Source organism: Trachypithecus francoisi, unplaced genomic scaffold, assembly GCF_009764315.1.
Source record: "Trachypithecus francoisi isolate TF-2019V2 unplaced genomic scaffold, Tfra_2.0 Lachesis_group10, whole genome shotgun sequence".
Taxonomy (NCBI): Eukaryota; Metazoa; Chordata; class Mammalia; order Primates; family Cercopithecidae; genus Trachypithecus; species Trachypithecus francoisi.
In genome coordinates, this window is record NW_022681455.1 from 99295703 (window position 1) to 99312079 (window position 16377).

General features: G+C 44.8%; 1 pseudogene; it reads left to right on the top strand.

Annotated features, from left to right (window-relative positions):
* The first annotated feature begins 479 nt into the window (after positions 1–479).
* Positions 480–1523, top strand: LOC117088770 (annotated as a pseudogene).
* The last annotated feature ends 14854 nt before the right edge of the window (positions 1524–16377 follow it).

Below are 16377 nucleotides of genomic sequence, written 5' to 3' on the forward strand. Positions count from 1 at the left end.
GGAGGCTGAGGCAGGAGAATTGCTTGAACCCATGAGGCAGAGGTTGCAGTGAGCAGAGATAGTGCCACTGCACTCTAGCCTGGGCAACACAGCGAAACTCCATCTCAAAAAAAAAATTGGGGAACAACACACACTAGGGCCTGTCAGGGGTATGGTGGGTGGAGGGAGAGTATTAGGAAAAGTTGCTAATGCATGCTGGGCTTAATACCTAGGTGATGGGCTGATAGGTGCAGCAAACCACTGTTGCATACAATTACCTATGTAACAAACCTGCACATCCTGCATGCACACGTACCCCAGAACTAAAAATAAAAATTAAAATAAAAAAGAATTTAAAAAACTGTATATATTAGCACACTTCCAGTCACCCCAGCAACACCCACCTTCTCCCCAGTCCTAACCGCCTCTGTCTTTCCAACGAAAACTAGGCCCCTATTCGCCCACTGCCCGGAATCTGCAAGCTGTGCACCCACGAGTTTCAGCGCCTATTTGGACTTTCACAGTCAGTGATGGCAGTGGTGAAGGCATTAACATCGAAAGCTACCAGGCCTTGGTATTCTCATCTGGCATATGCAAGATACTGGCAACATTATCATCAAACAATGGCTTGATGGCAAAGCCATCAGAATGCCTACAGGAAGGCCGTGGAATCCTGTTTCAGTCTTCTGTGGTGCTTCCCTTTGTTTTTTTTCAGATGGAGTCTCGCTCTTGTTGCCCAGGCTGGAGTACAGGGGCACAACCTTGGCTCACTGTAACCTCCACCTCACTGTTTCAAGCGATTCTCCTGCTTCAGCCTCCTAAGTAGCTGGGATTACAGGTGCCTGCCACCACACCTGGCTGATTTTTTGTATTTTTAGTAGAGATGGGGTTTCACCATGTTGGCCAGGCTAGTCTTGAACTCCTGATGCGATCCGCCTGCCTTGGCCTCCCAAAGTGCTGGGATTACAGGCGTGAGCCACCGCGCCCAGCCGGCACTTCCTTTCTGCACTTCTTTTCCAAAGCTCTAAAGACAACCAGGCTGGATATCCTCAGTCCTTCTATGACCATCATGTGACCTGGCGGGACTCCACCTGCAGTTCTTCACATTTCAGAGGGTCTGGGCAGCATCCACATGACAGCAGCGGGATCCAGGCATCCATGAGAGAAGACCACGCTTTGTTTAAAGAGGAGGGGTAGATGCAGAGGTAGAATGTGATCTGAGCAATATGGAAATCACCGAGGATCTTCGCCAGTACTTTGCAGAAACCGAGAGGCACAGAGAATGAGGGCAGCAGCAGCAGCTGGATGCAGAGTGCCTGGACAGCTACGTGAACCCCGACCACGATCTGTGCTACAACACCCACCGGTCGGTGGAGCCCCCGACTGAGCGGCCCGGCGAGCAGTGCCAGGCTGAGATGAGGCGCTTGTATGGGAACAGCGCTGCCAAGCTCCAGGCCATGGAGGCTTCGGTGCAGCTGAGCTTTGACAAGCACTGTGACCCAAAGCAGCCCAAGTTCTGGCCGGTCTTCCCTCTGAAGTTCTGAGCTCAGGGCACAGGACCCCAGCCTCTCCCTCTTCCTTTTGGGTGCACTCTCTTCATCTCTCCTTCTGTACATTTCTCAGGGAAAGGGGGTTTTGTACTGAGGTACAGGCAGGTTCACCACAGTCCCAGTAGGCCTGTCACAGGGTGGACGTACTATGCCAGCCACTTGGGGGTTGGCAGGACATGTTCTGTTGCCAATATGATATATTTTCTCCTGACATAAAATGATAATTTTGTATATATTACACTAGTTTTTGCTGTTGTCAATCAAATCATTAACTGCCTAGAAACAAACAAAAGAAAGTATATATTTAAGATACACAACGTGATGTTTTGAAAGACATTGTGAGATGATCATCACATTCCAGTAATTAACATATCAATCACTTCTACACAGTCACCATTTCTGTACCCTTTGACCAACATCATCCCATTCCTCTATCCTCCCAGCCTCTGGCAATCACCATCCTACTCTGTGCTTCTCTGAGTCTGGCTATTTTAGATTCTGTGTAGAAGTGAGATCATGCAGTATTTCTATTTCTGATAACATTCATTTTTAAATGGCAGGACTTGGTGACTAGACCAATGTGGGTGGGTAAGGGAGAAGAAAAGTGATTTATTTAGTATGTTTTCAGATTTATGGCTATGTGTATGGTGATTCAATAAAGAACTTAGAACTTGGGAGATGCATAGGTTTGTAGAGGGCAGAACATGGTTTACACATGCTGAGTTTTTGGGTCATTTAAATGGGAATGCCCTCAAGTAGCTGAAGGTATGAATCTGAAGACCGTAGAAAGTTTGTGTAAAGAAGTTCTTATTTTGGCCAGGCATGGTGGCTCACATCTGTAATCCCACCACTTTGGGAGGCTGAGGCGGGCAGATCACGAGGTCAGGAGATTGAGACCATCGTGGCTAACACGGTGAAATCTCGTCTCTACTAAAAACACAAAAAATTAGCCGGGCGTGGTGGCGGGCGCCTGTAGTCCCAGCTTCTCAGGAGGCTGAGGCAGGAGAATGGCGTGTGCCCGGGATGGGGAGCTTGCAGTGAGCCAAGATTGCGCCACTGCACTCCAGCCTGGGCAACAGAGCGAGACTCTGTCTCAGAAAGAAAAAAAAAGAAAGGTCTTATTTTACACTTGGTGAACTTAAGACTCAGAAGATAAGACACTTTCCCAGGGTTCAAAGACTTTATATGTCTGGCTAATGCTGCGTTCTTCATGCATGATACCTACCATGTCATGGGTCAAGAAACTGATAAATTTAGTTTCTTGTGAGGTAAAACAGCCTTTTTTGATCATACTCAATGTTCAGCTCACTTCTCACCTTACACTTTATTTATTATTTATTCATTTTTTAGAGACAGGATCTTGCCCTGTTGCCCAGGCTGGAGCGCAGTGGCACGATCATAGCTCACTACAACATTGACCTCCTGGGCTCAAGTGATCTGCCTCAGCCTCCTGAGTATCTAGGACTACAGGTACACACTACCATCTTTTACTTTTATTTCTTTTGTCTCTCAGTGTTTCATTTTTGAATAGTTTCTATTGCTGTCTTTTTAATTCACTGAACTTTTCTTTGCAATGTCTAATCTGCCATTACTCCCATCCAATATATTTTCCATGTGATACATTGCATTTTTTCATCTTTAGAAGTTAGATTTGAGTCTTTTTATCTTTTATTCTTGTACTTCAAATTTTAAACATGTGAAATGAAGATATAATAATCATTTTAATGTTTTTGCCTGTAAAATTCTAACATCTGTCTCAATTCTGGGTCAGTTTTGGTTGATTACTTTCTCACATTATGTTTGTATTTTTAAAAAACTTCTTCGTGTTTCTATTAGTTTCTGATTGGATGCCAGATATTGTGAATTTTACCTTATTGTGTATCTTAGTTCATTTAGGCTTCCATAACAAAATACCTTAGACTGAGTAATTTACAAACAACAGAAATTTGTTGCTCACAATTCTGGAGGCTGGGAAGTCCAAGATTAACGTGCTAGCAGATTTAGAGTTTGGGCTTGCTCTCTGCTTCAAAGATAGTGCCTCATTGCTGTGTTCTCATGTGGTGAAAGGGTTAAGGGGGTCCCCTCAAGCCTCTTTTAAAGGGTACTATTCCTAAATCACCTCCTAAAGGCCTCACTTCGGAGTCTTGCTCCCTCACCCAGTCTGGAGTGCAATGGTGCGATTTCAGCTCACTGCAACCTCTGCCTCTTGGGTTCAAGCGATTCTCCACTGGCCCAGGCCGGAGCCGGCTCCTCCTGCTTGTAGGGAGGTATGGAGGGAGAGGCCCGGCAGGAACCAGAGAAGCACGGTGCTCACGGTCGCGGGACTGGCGGGCCCCGCACACCGAGCGGCCGGTGGGAGCCGCCGGCCCAGGGCAGTGAGGAATTTAGCACCCGGACCAGCAGCTGCGGAGGTTGCCCCAGGTCCCCTAGCAGTGCTGGCTGAGCTGCCTCCCCGCGGGGCAGGGCTCCGGACCTGCAGCCTGCCATGCCGAACGTTCCGCCCCGCGGTGGGCTCCCGCGCGACCCGAGTCTCCCCGACGGGCGCCACTCCCTGCTCTGTGGTGCATGGTCTCCATTAGCCGTCCGCATCAGCCCCCCAGGACCCGAGCAGTGGGTGTGCACGGTGCAGGACTAGCAGGCAGCTCTGCCTGCAGCCCTGGTGAGGAAACCACTAGGTGAAGTCAGCTGGGTTCCTGATTCTAGAGGGACTTGGAGAACCTTTATGTCTAGCTGAGGGATCGTAAACGTACCAATCAGCACCCTGTGTCTACCTCAAGGTTTGTAAATACACCAATCAGTGCTCTGTGACTAGCTAATCTAGTGAGGACTTGGAGAACTTTTATGTCAAGCTGGAGGATTGTAAATGCACCAATCAGTACTCTGTTTCTAGCTCAGGGATTGTAAGTGCACCAATCAGCACGCTGTCAAAGTGGTCCAATCAGCTCTCTGTAAAGTGGACCAATCAGCGCTCTGTAAAATGGACCAATCAGCTCTCTGTAAAATGGACCAATCTGCAGGATGTGGGTGAGGCCAGATAAGGGGATAAAAGCAGGCTGCCCGAGCTAGTTAATAGCAAACTGCTAGGATTTGCCTTTAGAGTGGTGGAAGGTTTGTTGTTTTTGTTATTTGCGGTTACTCTTACTGTAGCTGACCTCTTCAGTCCAGGCTGCTTTTAGGAACTGTAACGCTTACAATAAAGGTCGCCGCTTCTTTCCTGTAAAGCAGTGAGGTGATGAACCCACCGGGAGGGACGATCAACTCCAGATGTGCCATATTTAAGAGCTAATAACGCTCACAGTGATAGGCCTGTAAGCTTCTCTTCTGTTTACCAAGATCAGGAATCAACCGGAAGGAAGATCCAGACACGTGTGAAGGTATGAATGAACAAACTGGGATCCAGCATCTTTAAGAACTGTAACACCGCAAGGGTTTTGCGGCTTCCTTCTTGAAGTTAGAGTGAGAACCCGCCAATTCTGGACACAGCAGGACAGGCGTGGAATAGACATTCCCATTTTAAAAGGAGAAAAAACGAAGAAAGGAGTAACTGGTTCCAAGTAAGTCCAAAGCCCGAGAGGGCAAATCTTAAGGCTCGAAGATAATGTTTACACTGGTTAGGGTTGGGGCCCTGAGGCAGTCTCATGAGTTTGCCGGGCGTAAACCTTGCTGCAGTTCTCAGGTTGGGTGGTTATGCCCGCGGGTCTCCCAGACTCGAGTTGCACATGGGTGGCTGTTAATTTCTGATGGGTCTCTGTCGTAGTCCCTCCCCTGTGACAGTTCACTGCTGGGGCCCTGAGGCCATTCAGAACGTCCTTTGAAATGTAGGTGGAGGTAGCCATATCGCCATAGCTCTTGGACTCTCTGCCACTGCAGAATTAGCATCATGTGGGTGTTGCTAAGGTTTAACACCGGCACCCTTAAAAGGGAAGGTCATTGCAGCCTGTGTTGCACCTGAAGTCACTGGAGCCGCCTGTGGGATGACTGAAGATCTCTGTGTCAGAATACCGGGAACAGAAACTTGCAAGTGGCGCAGTGAAGTGAGTGCTGAGGTCCCACGATGCCTGAGGACTCTTATTTGACATAGTTCTGTCTGTTAGGTCTTGGCATTCTGGTCCTGTGATGGCAGTGGCAGCCCCCATGATCTCTAAAACACTTCGGAGGGTTAGTCTTCCATTGTCTTAACAGAGAGCATCTGGCTCACTTCTAGCCACACTAATCACCTTATTAGGAAAAAAATACACTTGAATACACTTTAAAAGAAACACCTGGCGGAGCTCGCAGTGAGCTGAGATCCAGCCACTGCACTCCAGCCTGGGCGACAGAGCGAGACTCCGTCTCAGAAAAAAAAAAAAAAAAAAAAAAAAACCTGTAAAGGATCAAGCTACTTAGAGGTAACCTAAATGTGTCCCGGAACAAACCTCGAAAATATTTACAGAGGTACAGAAATATCCAGCACTCAGTGCTATAGTCTGAATGTTTGTGTTCCTCCAAAATTCAAATACACTTAAACACTTTTTTTTCTCTCTTTGCGGCAGAGTCTCAATCTTTGGCCCAGGCTGGAGTGCAGTGGCATGAACTCGGGTCACTGCAACCTCCACCTCCCAGATTCAAGTGATTCCCTGCCTCAGCCTCCTGAGCAGCTGGGATTACAGCCTCCGCCGCAACGCCCAACTAATTTTTGCATTTCTAATAGAGACAGGCTTTCACCAGGTTGGTCTCGCACTCTTGGCCTCCCAAAGTGCTGGGATTATAGGCATAAGCCACCGTGCCTGGCTTTTTTATTCTTTACATGAGGATTTTCCGTATCTGTAAGTTCTGTTTTTGATTATTAGTTTAATCTTTGTGTCTCTCTTTGCAGTTTATTATAAGCAGTCCAGAGAAAACCATTCTGCACTCTCAATAGTGTTTAGAGATTTCTTTTGCCAAATATTTTGTTGCTCAAAAGTTCGTTTTCCACAAAACATTAGGACACAAGCCAAGTTAATTGCAACTTAACTAACAATCACCTTTCCTCCAGTTTCTTGTAACATGTTACTAGTTTCCGTGAAAGACCTCATCGGAAAGGCCTCTGTATTTTTTTTTTTTTTTTTTGAGGTAGAGTCTCGCTCTGTTGCCCGGGCTGGAGTGCAGTGGCCGGATCTCAGCTCACTGCAAGCTCCGCTTTCCGGGTTCACGCCATTCTCCTGCCTCAGCCTCCTGAGTAGCTAGGACTGCAGGCGCCCGCCATCTCGCCCGGCTAGTTTTTTGTATTTTTTTAGTAGAGACGAGGTTTCACCGTGTTAGCCAGGATGGTCTCGATCTGCTGACCTCGTGATCCGCTCGTCTCGGCCTCCCAAAGTGCTGGGATTACAGGCTTGAGCCACCGCGCCCGGCTAGGCCTCTGTATTTCTACCAACATTCTAATCATGACCACTTACGTAATCTCTAAGAAGACTGAGGCTTTCTCTACAGCTCTTTTTCTGAGCGCTTACCAAATTGCCCTTAAGATTCCTTTCATGGCGGTGTGCCTCAGAACTTCCCCAGCCTCTACCACATTACTCAGTTTCAAAGCTGCTTCCACATTTTAAGATGTTTGTTACAGCAGCACTCCACTTCTCGGTACCAATTTCAGTGACAGCCTGATCAGATAACTATAACAAAGTACCTTGGACTGGCTAATTTATAAACAACAGAAACAAACTACTTACAGTTCTGGAGGCTGGGAAGTCCAAGATTAAGGTGCTAGCAGATTCAGTGTTTGGTGAGGGCTTGCTCTCCCCTTCAAAAATAGTAGCTTGGTGCCGTGTCCTCATGGCAGAAGGGGTAAGGAGGCTCCCTGGAGCCTCTTTTACAAGGGTGATATTCCTAAATTACCTCCTAAAGGCCTCACTTTTTTTTTTTTTTGAGACGAGTCTGGCTTTGTCACCCAGGCTGGAGTGCAGTGGCATTATCTGTGCTCACTGCAACCTCTGCCTCCTGGGTTCAAGCCATTCTCCTGCCCCAGCCTCTCTAGTAGCTGAGACTACAGGCACCTGCCACCACGCCTGGCTAATTTTTGTATTTTTAGTAAAGACGGGATTTTACCATGTTAGCCAGGATGGTCTCAATCTCTTGACCTCTTTTGATCTGCACACCTTGGCCTGCCAAAGAGCTGGGATTACAGGCATGAATCGCCACGCAGGGCCAAAGGCCTCACTTAATACAGTTACACTGGAGATTAAATTCCAACATGAATTTTGGAGGAACACATTCAGACTAACAGCACTGAGTGCTGGATATTTTTGTACCTCTATAAATATTTTTGAGGTTTGTTCTGGGACACATTTAAGTTACTTGGAAGTAGTTTGATCCTTTCAGGTATTTCGTTTAAGAATTATTAGATGGGACTGGAGCAGAGCTCAGTGTAGGGATAATTATTTTCCGCGACTGAGGCAAAACCCTACTGTGTACTCTACCCAGTGACTTATGAGTCCTGTGGTTTTCTAATCTTGCTGGTGGGAATAGGCACTATTTCAAGCCCTGTTTGAACCTTGGGTACTTTAATCTTTTTGGATGGTTCTTTCCCTGGCCTGGGTAGTTTCCTGACATATATGCATGGATCAGTCAGTACTCATTATGCACTTGGCGGGGCACCCCGTGTAGATCTCTGGAGTTCTGTCTTTGCACTTCCCTCTCCTCTCTGTTACTTTGTGCTGTGAACTCTAGCTACTTTCTTATTGGACTTGGCAGTTGGTTTGTCTTCCCAACTCAGGGAGTCTGCAAAGCTCAGTCTGGTTTCCCCTCCATGTGCAGAGATCTGAAAACTCTTAGTACACTGGGGCAATCGTTTGGCCCATCTTGTTTCCCATCTGTAGGGAGTCACAACCTTTGTTGCTTAAATGTCCAGTATATCTTGAAAATGCTTGTTTCACATATTTGGTCTTTTTTTTTTTTTTGCTTTTTTGAGTCTGATTTTGAGTGACTTACACAAGGTTCTGCAGCAAGCAAATGTGGAACTGAGACTTGAACTCAGCCGGCCTTTGGACAGCCATTATTTTTTTTTTAAGACAGGGTCTCACTGTTGCCCAGGCTGTGCAGTGGATGATCTCTGCTTACTGTAGCCTCAAACTCCCAGGCTTAAGTAGTCATGGCTCACTGCAGCCTCAAATTCCCAGGCTTAAGCAATCCTCCCACCCCAGCTTTCCGAGTAGCTGGAACTACAGGCATGCATCACCATGCCCAGCTATTTTTTTTTTTTTTTTGTATTTTTTTGTAGAGATGGGGTTTTGCCATGTTGACCAGGCTGGTCTCAGACTCCTCTGGGGCTCAAGCAATCTGTCTGTCTTAGCCTCCCAAAGTGCTGGGATTATAGGCATGAGCCATCACACCCGGCCTTGGTCTGTTTTTTGTGTTTTTTAGATGTTTTCGTTCTATCTTATGTGCCCAACGTAATTTTAATTTTGTTTTATGGTTTTTGAGACGGAGTCTCGCACTGACTTCCATCTCCTGGGTTCAAGAACTTCTGGCTCAGCCTCCTGAGTAGCTGGGATTACAGGCACGCGCCACTACGCTTGGCTAATTTTTGTATTTTTAGTAGAGACAGGGCTTTGTCATGTTGGCCAGGCTGGTCTCGAACTCCTGATCTCAGGTGATCTGCCCACCTTGGCTTCCCAAAGTGCTGGGATTAGAGGAGTGAGCCACTCCACCCAGCCACGTGCCCAGGTTTAAATAAAATATATATATAATTAAAAAAGACCTAAAGTTAGCTATCGCCTTATATTCTAGAAGTAACTGCTATTGAATTTTTAAAATGTCTTCCACAAATCTCGTGTGCTGTGTAGTAAAAACGGTTTCTGGGGTCAGACACTTAGGACTAAATATGCCACTTACTTTCCGTGTCATCTTTTATAAGTTATTAAAACTCTTCAGTTTTGAATTTCTCATCTGAAATAGAGGTAATGATATTTATCTCATGAGTTTCTGCAAGGACTGAATAAAACTATTTGTTTTTTTTTTTTTTTTTTTTTTTTTGAGACGGAGTCTCGCTCTGTCGCCCAGGCTGGAGTGCAGTGGCCGGATCTCAGCTCACTGCAAGCTCCACCTCCCGGGTTTACGCCATTCTCCTGCCTCAGCCTCCCGAGTAGCTGGGACTACAGGCGCCCGCCACCTCGCCCAGCTAGTTTTTGTATTTTTAGTAGAGACGGGGTTTCACCGTGTTAGCCAGGATGGTCTCGATCTCCTGACCTCGCGATCCGCCGGTCTCGGCCTCCCAAAGTGCTGGGATTACAGGCTTGAGCCACCGCGCCCGGCCTGAATAAAACTACTTGTAAAATGCCTAGTACAGTGTCAGGTATATCACGAATGCCTGAGAACAGGTAGTTAATGCTTATGGTTATGAGTTAGGGAAAAATAAGGCAGAGAAGCAGATTTGAGCAATCTGTGTGCCCTGGGAAAAATGACGAAAACAGTTATGGTGCCTCCTGCTATGGCAGTTTTGGGCATGAGACCCTTGATGCTTACGTTTGGTGGCAATTCAGAAAGTTTCATGGTTGGGTTGCATGAAAAATGAAGCTGGCGTGGATGGAACACAGGAGTCCATGTTGAAGACGTGGACAAATGGGTATCAATGTAGCATAGTCACTATCATAGAGAAGGAAAATCTCAGTGACAGAGCTGGGGGAATGACGGAGGGGTTCACCCATGCAGCCCTAAAAAGAAGACCCATTTGGTTTCACATACAGATAAAAAAGTCAGTCCGAGCTTCAGTGGACTAGTTCTTTAGTTCTAGAATTGCTTGTTCTTTGGGCAGAGAGGAAAGTGGAATGGTTGATTGCAGTGTGAAAGGGCTTAGCTAAAGGCAAATTGAGGGTCTTTTTAATCTCTAAGAGCTCTATGCATAATACCATCTAGCTTTTTTATTCTCCCTTGATGGGTTTTAAAAATATCATCAAATTACATCATTTGCTGTTGCTACTGGTTGAAGCTTTTAGCTCCCTATCTTATTTGGACCAGGCATGGTGTGGAAGGTGACTCAAGGTCAGTAATTTGGTCTCTGCTCCTAAGTTACCACTGTTTCTGTCTTCCATAGATAAAAGGGGTCCATGAGCACTGTCGTCTGTTGAGTGACTTTCATTTGTAACTTCAAAAGAGGTTGTCTGAAGGCTTACAAAATTTCCCAAGGTGGGAGTTTTAATATTCAGAGATGCAGCCTGCTTTTTTTGGAAGCTGAATTCTTTTGTTGCTGACAAAAATCAGAAAAGCTCTGGAGTTTGGGGGAAAAGATTCTTGTTTTTAAAATTGTTTCTGAAATCACTGTTATTGTTAGAAAAATGTTCACTTTGTGAATAATGGGGACATAATTCCTATCCCCATGCCGGCCCTGCCCCAGGAGCTCAGTGCTGCATGCGTTATGGGCTCTTTGTGTTGCCTTTTGAGCTGGGGTCAGGCATTCCAAAATCTTTCAGTTCAATACAGTCGTTTTGTGGTTTATATTGAAAAAAATAGTGAGGTGTCACTCTAACCTTCTCTTTCCTAAAGGGCAGAAATTAGACACATGGGGACCCCAGTCTTTAATACTGGCCAAGGCATGCCACCAGGACCAAGATTATGAATTATGGAAAGAGCACCACTGAAGCAAAATAGTGCTTAAACTTGAAAATTTTCTTCCATATCTCCTGTGCATTGCATAGTGCAAGGTTAAGGTTGGCACTATTGGCATTTTGTTCTGGGTAATTCCTTGTGATGGGGGTGCTGTCCTTTGTTGGATGTTTAGCAGCATTCCTGGCTTTCACTTACTGGATGTCAGTAGCACCCCTTCCTACTTCCAGTTCTGACAACCAAAAATGTCTTCAGACACTGCCAAATCTCCCCAGGTAGGAAGAGGGGCAAGAATCACCCGATTGAGAACTGTTGGCACAGTAGTTAGAAGGCTGGGCTTGGAATCAGGCAGACCTGGGTAAAATGTGACTATTAGCTGGATGGCTTTGCGATAGTTAATTGACCTTCTAGGTCTCAGTAGCTTCATAGGGATGTAAAACAGGGATGTGATTATCTACTTCTTACCTTGCTCTCTAAGGTCTAAGAAACAATGCCTGTAATAGCACAATGCCTGCTAAGTCTCTTCCCTTGCTGCCTTGCCTTCCTCCCTGGATTCCTCGTGTCTTACCTCTCCATCAACTTCTGCTGGCCCTGGTCTTGGGTGGCTCATAATATTCTAACTTTCTTTCTGTTTTTATAGTTTTAATTTTTATTCTTAATTTTACTTTTTATATTACATAGAACACTAAAAGTTTAAAGAAAAAAAGCATAAAATAGCATTTCTTTGTTTTTTAAAATTTTATTTTAGTTTTGGGGGTACGCGTGCATATTCGTTACATAGGTACATTGCATACTGGTGGGGACTGGGCTTCTAGTATACCCATTACGCAAGTGGTGAACATTGCACCTGCTAGGTAATTTTTTAACCCTCACTCATCTCCCGCTCCCATCTTTTGGAATCCCCATTGTCTATTATTTTCATATGCCCATGTGTACCCATTAGCTTCCTCTCCATCAGTGAGAACATGTGGTATTTGGTTCCTTGTTTCTGAGTTAGTTTACTTAGGATAATGGCCTCTGCCTCCATCTGTATTGCTGCAAAGAATATGATTTCATTCCTTTTTGTGGCTGCAAGAATTCTGATTTTCTTCCTGAGATCTGATGTTGTATTTCATGGCTTGGTTCCTGACCTGTGACCCAATGGTGACTCCTTTGTTCTACATTAGTAGGCTTTGGTGCTGGGAAGGTCTGCATAACATTTATGGGGTCATGCTTTGCTATCTGAACTACCATCTCAATCTCTTTTAATTCACTGAATTCAAAGGATCAGGCCACACATATGGTAAACATCAGGAAGAATTCCAGGTCACCCAGAGAAAGAAGTTTGGAACATCATGGTGAGAACCTGCTGGAGAGCGGGCACTATTGAGAAGATAAGATTGACTTTTCTTGGGAATGGATTACACATGAGCACACGGCTCCTGCTTAAAGTTTAGATACAGTCCAGTTTTGGAAGAACAAGAATTAAAGTTCTCTTAATGTCGCTAAGAGGAAACGTGTTTAGAGTGAATTCTAAAAAGTGGTGATGTGATTTACCACAATAAATCAATATTAGAACCTGGTATACACAAAGAGCAGTGAAATCAGAATTGAAAGATAAATTTGAGGTCGTCAGGCTCTATCTCCTCAAACATAGTTATCCGACTTCTCTACAGCATTCCTGTTTTGTCTCTCCTTGAATACCTGGGAAGATGGTGCTATCACTGTGTTCTCGGACAGTGTACTCCATATTGAATACTTGCGAGAAAACAATGTAAGTGCAGTATGAGACCAAAATCTACTTCCTAGAAACCACTACACATTGATCCTTGCTATGGTTTCTGTAACTGTGAATAAGACTAAGTAAGACTCAAGAGACTATCATCTATGGGATAATTTCTTTTCAAAGTTACATTTTTCTTCAGTTCTTTTCTGTAATAGCATCCTAAGGATATATATATATATTCCACCTGCCCAGATGTGGACATCATCATGTTCCAGATGTCAATAGTGCAGACCTCATTTATTAGTCTAGTCTGTTATCCAATTTATTGTTTGAGCAGACATAGTACAGGGTTGGGGCCTAAAATGACCTGTAGCCAACTAAAACTCTTGGGTTCTAATTGCAGTTAATCTGAGTTGATCTTTTGCAAGTGAAAATAAAGACATGTTTTGGTGGTGCAACCATTTTTATTTAGGTTTTCTTTAAAGACAGGATCTCTGTTGCCCAGGCTGGAGTGCAGTGGCTCAATCTTGTCTCACTGCAAGCTCTGCCTCCTGCCCAGGCTAGTCTCAAACTCCTAAGCTCGAGTGATCCACCTGCTTCAGTCTCCCAGATTGCTGGGATTTACAGGGGAGTCTATTAGCTTTAATGATTTGTCACTACATGCCAATAGCATTTTGCTATTTAAAATAAGTTAATATTTACATATAGTAAAATTTACCCTTTATAGTGTGTTTTTGTGAATGTTGACAAATATATAGTTACGTAGCTACTATTGTAATCAAGATATAAAACAGTTCTATCACCCCCTAAAATTCTCCTGTGCCTAACCCTAACCCCTTTCTCTAACCCAGACTTTTGACAACTACTAACATGTTTTCTGTTATGTTGTTATGTTGCCTTTCTAAGAATATTAAATAAATGGAATCATACAGTGTTAAGATTTTAGGTTTGGCTTATTTCATTTAGTGTAATGCAGGGGTCCCCAACCCTGGGCCACAGACAGGTACCAGTCTGACCTGTTAGGAAGCAGGCCACACAGCAGGGGGTGAGCGAGTGAAGCTTCATCTCTGTTTACATCCACTCCCTATAGCTCGCGTTACTGCCTGAGCTCTTGTTTTCTGTCAGATCAGCTGTGCTATTAGATTCTCATAGGAGCATGCAGTTCCTATTGTAAATTGCACATGCGAGGGATCTAGGTTGCGTGCTTTTTATGAGAATCTAAATGCTTGATCTGTCACTGTCTCCCATCACCCCCAGATGGGACTGTCTGGTTGCAAGAAAGCAAGCTCAGAGCTCCTGCTAATTCTACATTATAGTGATGTGTATAATTGTTTCATATATTACAATGTAATAACAGAAATAAAGTGCGCAATAAATGTAACACACTTGAATCATCCCGAAACCTTCCCCCTGCCCCTCACCCCCAGGCCCTCATCTGTGGAAACAGTGTCTTCCACGAAACCAGTCCCTGGTGCCAAAAAGAGTGGGGATCACTGGCATAATGCATTTGAGATTTGTTTATTTTTGATTTCTTCTAGACAGAGTCTCACTCTGTTGCCCAGGCTGGAGTGCAGTGGTGTGATCTTGGCTCACTGCAACCTCTGCCTCCTGGGTTCAAGTGATTCTCCTGCCTCAGCCTCTTGAGTAGCTGGGACTACAGGTGCCCGGTACCACACCTGGCTAATTTTTGTATTTTTAGTAGAGATGGGGTTTCACCTTGTTGGCCAGGCTGGTCTCAAACTCCTGACCTCAAGTGATCTACCCGCCTCGGCCTCCCAAGTGCTGGGATTATAGGCGTGAGCCACTGTGTCCAGCCTCATTTATATTATTGTATATATCAGTTCTTTTTAAAATTGCTGGGCAGTGTATCATTGTATGGCTATACCCCAGTTTGTTTATCCATTTTCCAGTTGAAGAATATTTGAGTTGCTTCCAGTTTCTGGCAAAGATGATGGAAACTGCTGTAAATATTTGCACACAGGGTTTTGTGTGAACATAGGTTTTCATTTCACTTGGGTAAAAACGTGTACGTGGGATTGTGATGTTGTCTGAAAGCATATGTTTGACTTTATAAGAAACGGCTTTACTATTTTTCCAAGTGTCAGTATCATTTTGCATTCCCACCAGCAATGTAGGAGAATTCTGGTTGCTGTGCATTCTCACCGACTCTTGGTATTGTTGATTTTTCTTTTTTAATCATCCCAATAGGTGTATAGTAGTATCACGTGGTTTTGATTTGCATTTACTTAATGATCAATAATGCTGAGAATCTTAACATGTGATTTTCGTTCAGTCTGCATGTCTTCTTTGGTGAAGTGTCTGCTCAGATGTTTTGTCCACTTTTATTTTGTTGTTCCTTCATCGTTTCAGGCTGCTATAACATACCATAGCCTGGGCAGCTTATAAACAGTGGCAGATTCAGTGTCTGCTGAGGGCTAATTTCTGGCTCATAGATGGTACCTTCTAGCTGTGTCCTCATATAGTAGAAGGGGCAGGGCAGCTCTCTGGAGTCCTTTATAAGGGCACTAATCCCATTCATGAGGGCTCTGCCGCTGTGCCTTCTGACCTCATCACCTTCTCAAAGGTCTTACCTCTTAATATCATCCTCTTGGGGATTAGGATTTCAACAAAGGAATTTTCTGGGGAGGGGACATGCATTTTCAGGCATAGCATGTAGTTTTTCTGCTTTTATTTTGAGAGTTCTTTATGCGTTTCAAATACAATTTTTCTGTCAGATATCTGATTTGCAAGAATTTTCCTTTATACAATGTTGAATTGCAGTGATAAGAGTGTAATTTTTGGCCTGGCACGGTGGCTCAAGCCTGTAATCTCAGCACTTTGGGAGGCCACGGTGGGCAGATCACCTGAGGTCAGGAGTTCAAGACCAGCCTGGCCAACGTGGTGAAACCCCGTCTCTACTAAAAATACAAAAATTAGCTGGGAATGGTGGCCCATGCCTGTAATCCCAGCTACTCAGGAGGCTGAGGCAGGAGAATTGCTTGAACCCAGGAGGCAGAGGTTGCAGTGAGCCGAAATTGCGCCTCTGCACTCCAACCTGGGTGGCAAAAAGAGTGTAATTTTTGCCTTGCTTCCACTCTGGAAGGCATTTCTCCTTTCACCATTAGATATTACCTGTTACCAGGTGAAAGAAGTTCCCTTCTATTCCCAGTTTCCTGAAAACTTATATCATGAGTGGTTTTGAATTTTGTCAGAGGCTTTTTCTGCATCTATCAAGATGGTCATATGGTTCTTCTTTAGTCTGTTGATATGGTAAATTACACTGATTTTCTTTTTTTTTTTTTTTTTTGAGACAGAGTTTCGCTCTTCTTGCCCAGGCTGGAGTGCAATGGTGCGATCACGGCTCACTGCTACCTCTGCCTCCCAGGTTCAAGGGATTCTCCTGCCTTGGGATTACAAGTATGGGCCACCATGCCCAGCTAATTTTTTTGTATTTTTTTTTTTTTAGTAGAGACGGGGTTTCTCCATGTTGGTCAGGCTGGTCTTGAACTCCCAACCTCAACTGATCTGCCCACCTCGGCCTCCCAAAGTGCTGGGATTACAGGCGTGAGCTACTGTGCCTGGCCTACACTG